Here is an 8,881-nt window from a genome sequence, read left to right as displayed (position 1 = left end):
AAGAACCAAATAATGTCAAAGACGCCGAGCTAAAGGAAATTAAGGACAAAATGCAGGAAATGGCGACGACATTTCACAAAGCGATGAGCAAAGCACCAAAACTGGACCTCATGCTTGAAGCGATGCGACGAACCCCCTTTTCCCAAAGGCTCGCTACCACATCGGTGCGACGAACAATCAAGCCTCCAAACAACTTGATGATCAGAGTAGAGACGAGTTGGAAATGTCGGACGACATCATTCACGAGAAGCGATCACATACGGATCAGCAGCTCGAACAACACCCCCAACGCCGAGACGACAGATAAACATGATCATGGACGGACTAGCAGGGTGTAACGACTCGGTCAGGTCAATAAGGAACTATAAGAAGAAAGCCGAGATGAAGAAATCTTGGCCATCGAAAATCAACTCCCCGAACACGCCAATATCTTTTGACAACAGCGACCTAGAAGGGTTAGACCTTGCGCATAATGTCCCATTGGTCGTCGAACTCCTAATCTGCGAAAGCCAAGTCACAAGAATCTTGGTCGACACCGGAAACTCGGTAAACGTAATCTTCAAGAACGTTTTGGCACAAATGAAAGTCAGCGAGAGCGATATCAAGCCAGAGTGCCACTCTTTGACCTGCTTCGACGGAGATTTTATCATGTCGGTCGGCACCATCGACCTACCGATCTTTGTTGAGGGAACAGCACAGTACGCCCGATTCGCTGTCATAGACAAGCCTACCATCTATAACGTCATCTTAGGGACCCGTGGCTCCACAAGTTGAACGCGGTACCATCGAAGTACCACCAGTGCGTCAAGTTCCCAACCCCAAAAGGAGTGTACGCGTTGCGCGGTAACCAATAGAGCGCGAGGGCATGTTTTCTGTTTGAATATAAGATTCGCACGGCAAAAAAATTATAGAAACCAAAGCGCCAGATCGGCGTTGATAGCCCATCGCCGATCGATGGAAGGCCGACTCCTATCCAGCAAGTAAATATCGACGAGTCCGATGTTAAGAAGTGCGTGATTAAAGGTACGGAGATAACCCCAGCTATTCGTAACGAGCTAATCCTCTTTCTAAGAACTAACGCTGCAACCTTCGCGTGGTGGGTTACAACACATGAGCTCAACGCCGACCCGACGCATCAACCCGTCAAGCAAAAAAGGCGAAAGTTAGGGCCAGAACGCTCCAGGAAGTTAATGACGAAGTGGAAAAACTGCTCAGCGCTGGCTCAATTTTCGAAGTAAAGTACCCAGAATTGCTAGCTAACCCAGTGGTCATCAAAAAGAATAATGGCAAGTGACCTAAACAAAGCTTGTCCAAAGGACAGTTTCCCGCTGCCAAGAATTGACCAGCTCGTCGAAGCCACCGCCAGTAACGAACTTCTGACGTTTATGGATGCATTATCAGGGTACAATCAGATCTTAATGCATAAGGACGATCGGGAAAAGACCTCGTTCATTACTGATCGAGGGATCTATTGTTATACGGTCATGCCATTCGGCTTGAAGAATGCCGGAGCCACCTACCAACGATTGGTTAATAAGATGTTCGCAGAGCAGCTCGGCAGAACCATGTAGGTGTACATTGAAGACATGTTTGTCAAGTCAAGGAGAGCCAACGAACACATCACACATCTCCGACATTGTTTCGACACCTTGAACAAGTATGGCATGAAACTGAATCCGGCGAAGTGTACCTTCGCAGTCAAGTCCGGCGAATTCCGTGGCTACCTGGTGACTCAACGAGGCATTGAAGCAAATCCGAAGCAAATCAAAGCTATAATTGACTTACCCGCACCAAAAAAATGCCAAGGAAGTGCAACGACTAACTGGTCGAATAGCCGCCCTGAACGGCTTCATTTCAAGATTGACTGATAAATGTCTCCCGTTCTACCAACTTCTCAAAACTAAAGGAAAGTTCGAGTGGAATGAAGCCTGTCACAACGCATTTGCCAAGCTGAAAGAATATCTATCGATTCCGCCGGTCCTGGCTAAGCTAAAGCACGGTTAGACCTTATTCCTCTATATCGTCGTATCAACATCCGCTATCAGCAGGGAACTAGTCAAAGACGATCGAGGAGAACAACGACCTATTTTCTATATCAGTAAGTCGCTTGACGAGGCCGAGACACGCTACCCAACAGTCGAAAAGGTCGCCTTGGCGGTTGTCACCTCGGCAAGAAAGCTTTGCCCGTACTTTCAGTCACAGACCATTGACGTATTGACCAACCAGCCTCTGCGAACAATCTTGCACAGTCCGAACCAGTCCGGACGACTAACCAAATGGGTAATAGAGCTCAGCGAGTACGATATCGAGTGCCGCACCCGCCCGGCCGCCAAGTCTTAGGTTCTGGCAGACTTCTTGATCGAACTACCTTTAGGTCACACAGAGCTATCCCACACTGAAACTTCAAATGAGAGATGGACTTTGCACGTTAATGGAGCCTCTTCGCACCTCGGCTCTGAGATCAGGATCCATCTGACATCCCCGACTGGAGAGATTCTGGAGAAATCATTCCGACTCTGATTCCAGGCGATGAACAACGTCGCCGAATACGAAGCACTAATAACCGGTTTAAAGCTCGCTGATGGAATGGGAGTCAAGCGAATTTGAGCCTTCTGCGACTCTCAGCTTATCGCCAACCAGTTCAGCAACGAGTATGATACTAAAAGTGAACCAATGGCGGCTTACCTTGATGTCGTCAGAATCCTCTCCAAGCGTTTCGACGAGTTCGAACTGATCAAAATTCCAAGAGGCAATAATGTTCCAGCTGAGGCACTGGCAAAGCTTGCCTCGACTTCAGACCCGATCTCTGACGCATTATCCTAGTGAAAGCATCGATATGCCGGCGACCTGCCTCCCACTTCGTCAGCCGAACAAAATCCGAACAACATGGAAAACTTCAACGTCGAGATTCATGCTTACCTGGCAGACGGGCATGTAGCAACGGATAAATGGGCAAAGCGACGACTAAAAACGAAGGCTGCCCATTACACATTAATGAAAGAACATCTACTCTGGTGGACCACGTTAGGAGCATTACGCATATGTCTGCACGGCGACAATACAGAACGCGTCATGATGGAAACACACGAAGGAGCTGGAGGTAACCATTCGGGTGGTCGAGCTTTGGCACTGCGAATCAAGAAGCACGACCATTACAAGCCGACAATGATATCCGATTGCGAGAAGTTCGTCGCCAAGTGCGAGAAGTTCGTCGCCAAGTGCAAGAAGTGCCTGGGCCGACGAACTCGATGGGGTGCTCTGGTCCTACCGAACGACCCCACGGCAAGCCACACAACAAACCTTGTTCTCCCTGGCCTACGGGATAGAAGCAATGGCCCCCACCAAGGTCGTTAGCTCTAGTCTTCGACGAACAATGCTCATCAACGACACCAACCTCAATAACCATATGCTCATGGATCGACTCGACGAACTCGAAGAAAAGCGCAACAAAGCACTTCTACGAATTCAGAATTATCAGCTCGCCGCAGCAAAAAATTACAACAAGAAAGTCCACAACCGGCACTTCGATGAGGGAGATCTTGTCCTCCGGAAGGTCTTTGAGAACACTGCCGAACCCAATGCAGGAAAAATGGGAGTCCACTATGAAGTACCGTACCAAGTATCAAAGGTCGTCCACCTAGGCGTCTACGAGCTACCTACGATGAGTGGCGAGTCAGTCCCTCGATCTTGGAACTTGATGCACACAAAGCATTTCTATTAACTCGAAGGGTACGTAGGCAGTCCCGTTCACCGGACGCAACCGCCAATAATAAAATTCACCTTTTCAATTCATGTGTTCGTATTTAAGATTGCCACCCTAGCTCGGTGACAATCCGGCGTTCCAACATTATATCTTAGCCGATTCGTAACTCGCAGATTCAGGATAAGCCAATCATCACGAGTCGCACCTGAATAATAATAAAAAATTAGTCGAGTCGCAACTTGTAGCCCAGGATAAGACGATCATCACGAGTCGCACCTGGATAATCAAAGAAAATAGCTAAGTCGCAACTCGCAGTTAGAAGATAAGCCGACTATCATATGTCGCAGCCCAAATTAAAGGAAAAATAAAGAAAACCGAGTTAAAATTTAATGTGTGCCGACCCCTACTCCGACAATAATCTGTCACGGGAACCGACCCTAGTAGGGTACAAAAGAAAGAAGGGAAACTAATAAAAACAGGCGAGCACCACCAGAAGAACGAATTCAGCCCTCGATTCCCAGGTCGGCATTCGAGGGTTCGCCGAACTCAAGCTCGCCAAACTTTACCTGCCAAAATCGGCATTCTCCCCTCAACTCCTCTATCTTGTCTACTTGGACGTCCGAACCCCTGGCAACCATCTTCTCGGGATACGAGCAGATCCCTTCAGCTCGACTAATTGATGTAACAACGCAACACGTTGACCCAATCTCAGCAAGCATCGAGTTCCGCATGATCTTCGAAGGGCCTTCTGCCGATGGGCTCGAGATCGCCCTCTTCGAGGTCAGGAACCACCACTTCAGCTAGTAACGTTTCGCGGCGAGAACACTCCTCTAGCAATCAGTCCCATCTCTATTTCGAAATGAAGAATTCATCGTCGACCAAATGCTCGAGATACTCCACGGTCCCATCCACAAGGCAGAACTGGAAGTGACGCTCTAACATACGATTTGTAGCCTTGATATAAGCTCCCAGCCTCTGGATCCGAGCATGATAAAATTCGATCTCCGAACGAATTACGTCGTCTGATCTCACAGCAAGCTGCTCTCGCACCCTCCTCAGCCACCCCGACCTCGTTTTCATAGGCATAACGACGACCAAACATGTCTGAAAGAAGAACTAACAAAGAAAAACGAAAGGAAAAAGGAAGAGGAGAAACAAACGGTGGAGAATAAAGAAACTTGAAGGGTTAATTTATAGGAAGAAACACGTGAGCTCCCGAGGGAAAGCGACCAATCAATGGGCCTCGAAAGCCATACCCGTTGAATGATCGACACATGTTGTAAAGTCAAAGTATCTGATAGCTGGAAATTTAAAGAGATCCGGTAAATAATGCAAGGTCCAAGACAAAATCAAAATACAAAGGAAAGATACAGGGAGCCGACCCCAAAACACGGCGAACTAACACAACGAAAAAATCAAGATACAAGGCCAGTAACCAGGGAGTACCATCGTCCCGACAGCCGTTCTGCGGGACATCTATTCCCAGGTATCAATTTGGATGTCCTCGCTCTCCGATCCCTCAACTTCAACCTCGTCGTCTCGCCTTCCGGTATCCCCACTCTCTGGAGACCTTACCCATTTAGGGATCGCGGGAAGAGGCTCGGTAAAAACCAAGGAGATGCTGAAACGTCACAGCAACGACCTTCTCCTGGACTCCATCCGCGAGAAGAGAAATCTGACCATCAGCAAGAAGCGTCTCAAGCATTTGCACATTACCGACGGCTTGATTGTATTCCAGAAACTTCTCCCTGGACACCTTAACTGCCTCGGCGTATTCTTTGTACTTCGACAATAGCCTTTATGCGCGACCAGACAGTTGATGGTAGGCGTCGATCATTTCGAAGATGTCAAACTCCTCGTAACGGTCTCTAAGCCTTTTGGTCTCCGAGCTAAGGGTAAGTCGAAGCCCATTACAGGAAGAATCAGACGCCTTTAGCTTCGAGAGAAGATCGTCTCTTTGCACGATTACCCCACGACGGTGGTGTTCGAGCTTCGACACCTCGTCACTCAGCCTCTGGTTGGAACGAACGGCTTCCCCGAGCTGAGCTTCAAGACGCTCAATCCTCTTTGAAGGGTTCAGAGGATTCGAGCGGGAGTTCTCCAAGTCACGAATGCAACGTTCATAGCGCGAAGTCATACGATTCGTGTGCGCAATAAGCTGTGAGACACGCGATAGTTAGCTAAACAAAAGAAAAAGGAATAAACCACAGAGGGAATGGGCGAACCTCGTAGACAGTTTGGGCAACGTCGGTAACCGCATCCTCTTCTTTCATCCGTTCAACAGGCAGCAAGCGACCAGAGCCAAAGTGGATCTTACGAAACAGCTCGGCATATGATTGGGAATCATCTAGGAAGGACCGAGCAGCGGAGGAGTGGGCGAACTCCAAACGGTAATCCGTCGTCTTCTGCTTCTTTGAAGGATCAGGCCGCTCCTGACCCAAACCGTCCTTCCTCTTCTGAGGACTTTTGGTCACCTCGACTTGACGACTGGAAGTCTTGTTGACCTTCTTTCGAGAGGGGAGCATCTCGGTGGGCCCAACATGGCGATTCGAAGGAAGAGGATTGGTTTTGGCGAGCTCTTTTCCCTCGCGAATCTCCGCCGAACGACGACCTTGAGGAGCATGATCACTACGAGACAAGCCAACATCGACGGTACGGGTCTCTGGACGAGAGTCCAAACGGTTATCTGGACGAGGCGGTGGAGTCATCTTGGATGTTTGACGATAACGAGCAGACGCATCAGGAACGGTCATGTTCAGTTTTCCCATTGTCTCGGCTAAAAACTAATCGACAAGCAAGTTTTTACGGAAATGAAGATATGTCAAAAAGATACCAGCATTAGTCTAGACCAACAGGGTTACCTGTTTTCTTTTTCGACGGAGCTCGAGCTTTCCTTGGACGATCCTTTTTAAGTTCGGTACCCAACCAAACGTAAGGGCAGAAAAGCTTGATCACGTCTATCTCGGCTTGGAACGAGGCGAAACACGGCAGGAGACACCGAGGAATGACAACTGAAAAACAAAAGAAAAAACACATAGGAATTGAGTCAGCAAACGGGAACGAAGAAAACGACGCAAGAAGGATCGGTCGGCTACCGGGTGAAGGATTTTACCCAGAGACCAAGGGGATAGAAGGATCCTCAAGGACCCCCGGGACGATATCCAGGCAGAAGTAGTAGAGCCCCCAATTTTAGGTTTTGCCCTTCGCACCTTCAACGAGGGTTAGTTTCTTCGCGAAGGCTAAGTAGTGAATTTCGGGAGACATGGATCGATTCGCCGAATTAAGGGTCGTCAATTCCTCAAGATGGTCACATGTAAGCTTGACGCCTGCCGCCTCGGCCATAATAGAAAGGCCCACCGTGTTGCAGAAGGTCACGGGGGAAAATTGTGAAATGGCCGCCTTACACCTGGCGAAGTATGTCATCAAGAAGGCGGGGAGAGGAAAGGTAAGCCCGCACTCGGTGAAGAATTTCTCTGAGAGGCAAATGAAACCAGGGGGAACATCCCAAGGACGCTGATTTTTAGACGGGATTCGAATGTTTGGCCGAGCGTTCAACTTCCCAAGTTGAACAGCCTTGGTGGCCGCCTCTAGCTTTAACGTGGAGTAACGGACAAAAGAGAACATGTTCGAGCTCATGGGGGGAGCCCCGTCCAAACCTAGAGAAAATCCCTCGTCGAAAGAAGACTCGTCGACCAGAGAGGGTACTTTGCAAGGAAGATTGGACGAACTGGGAACCGCTGAACTGGGGAATAAGCGGCGCTGAAGGACGGCGAGCTTTGCCTCTTCGGAATCCGTAGAGTCAGAAGAAGATCGCTCGGGAGAAGGGGATCGAACCCTGCGGCAAGTGGATTTTCCCGAATCTTCGGAATTGGAAGGAATAACCTCCCGGAGGTGGCTCGCGGCAGAGGGATCGACCGATACGGAAGAAGGCATAAAGAATGGAAACAAAAACAAGGAAATAAAGAGAGGAGGGCAGTCGTACCTTACGGCGGAGGAGCAGCAGAAATGAGAAATCATGAAGGGAAAAGAAGTATTTATAGGCGAAGGAAGGGTTTTGGCAATCATGATTGCGGACGTGAAGTGATTAGCGACGTTTTGGGTTCCGAATTTCACGCGCTAGCAAATCTCACGCGCGCGATTGGACAGGTTGTCTCGGAAAATGGGAAAACCCACTCGCGACCTTCCAGTTTCCAGATCTTTGTCCCCAGAAAACTTTTCGGATTCCCAATTTTTGTCCAGATCAGCCTTTGGACGAAAGGATTGTAGGATAACTGAGCTCGTCGCAAAAGCAACGCACAAAGTTCTTTGCCTAAGCAACTACAAACTGAAGGTGGGGGGGAATACTGTTAGGGGTGGATTCCCCTCCCTACACAAGGCCCAATCCATAAGGAATCTCCCAAGACCCAAATAATCACTTAAAAGGAAGGAGAGGTATTTCGGTCCTTTTAAGTGACAAACCGATACGACTTTCTATAAATATGGACATACGACATTCAAGAAAGTGGACACAAAAAAAAAGAGCTAAACACTACGGAAAGTACGAGTGATTAGCTAACGTCTCGTCCAGAACACAAGTCGACGAGCTCCAAACTCGTCTTCTTTCTTTTCCTTTGCTTGTCTAAATTCATATCATCTACCGTTGTAGTCCGAATTATTGTACCTCGGCACCGAGTTATAAAGAGAGATTCGACATTCTTTTTACCGAACTATAAATCTTTAATTGTGACCGATATCAACATCAACATCTTCTACCTTCCAGAAGATTCTATTTCAAATCCACCAGAAATTGGAGATTAGGAAGACTATCGCTGCTTTTGATCAATTGAAAAACTTTCCCTCTTGAGAAGACGTTGAGCATGGTGATATCCCTTCTCTTCTGGATCTCGGCATTAGCCCCACTGCTTGAACGAGCCAGGTTTCAGTTTCCTTCATCTCTTCTTGGATTAGCTTGGTTTAGTTTTTATAGAAAAACGTGGATACTTGTTGGATTTGGCACAGGTTAGAAATTTAGCCAATTGGTTCCAATTCTATTAGAGAAGATATAGGCTGGTATGTAAAATTACCATCAAGTGTAAAATTACTATTAGGTGAGCTTTTGCTATCTTAACTTGCCCTTAAGTAGAATTTGTCATTTGTCTGAATCTCTCTTTGATGTGTTTCAAACTTGGAACAGGTTTT

Source organism: Camelina sativa, chromosome 11, assembly GCF_000633955.1.
Source record: "Camelina sativa cultivar DH55 chromosome 11, Cs, whole genome shotgun sequence".
NCBI classification, from domain to species: Eukaryota; Viridiplantae; Streptophyta; class Magnoliopsida; order Brassicales; family Brassicaceae; genus Camelina; species Camelina sativa.
This window is presented reverse-complemented; position numbering follows the sequence as displayed.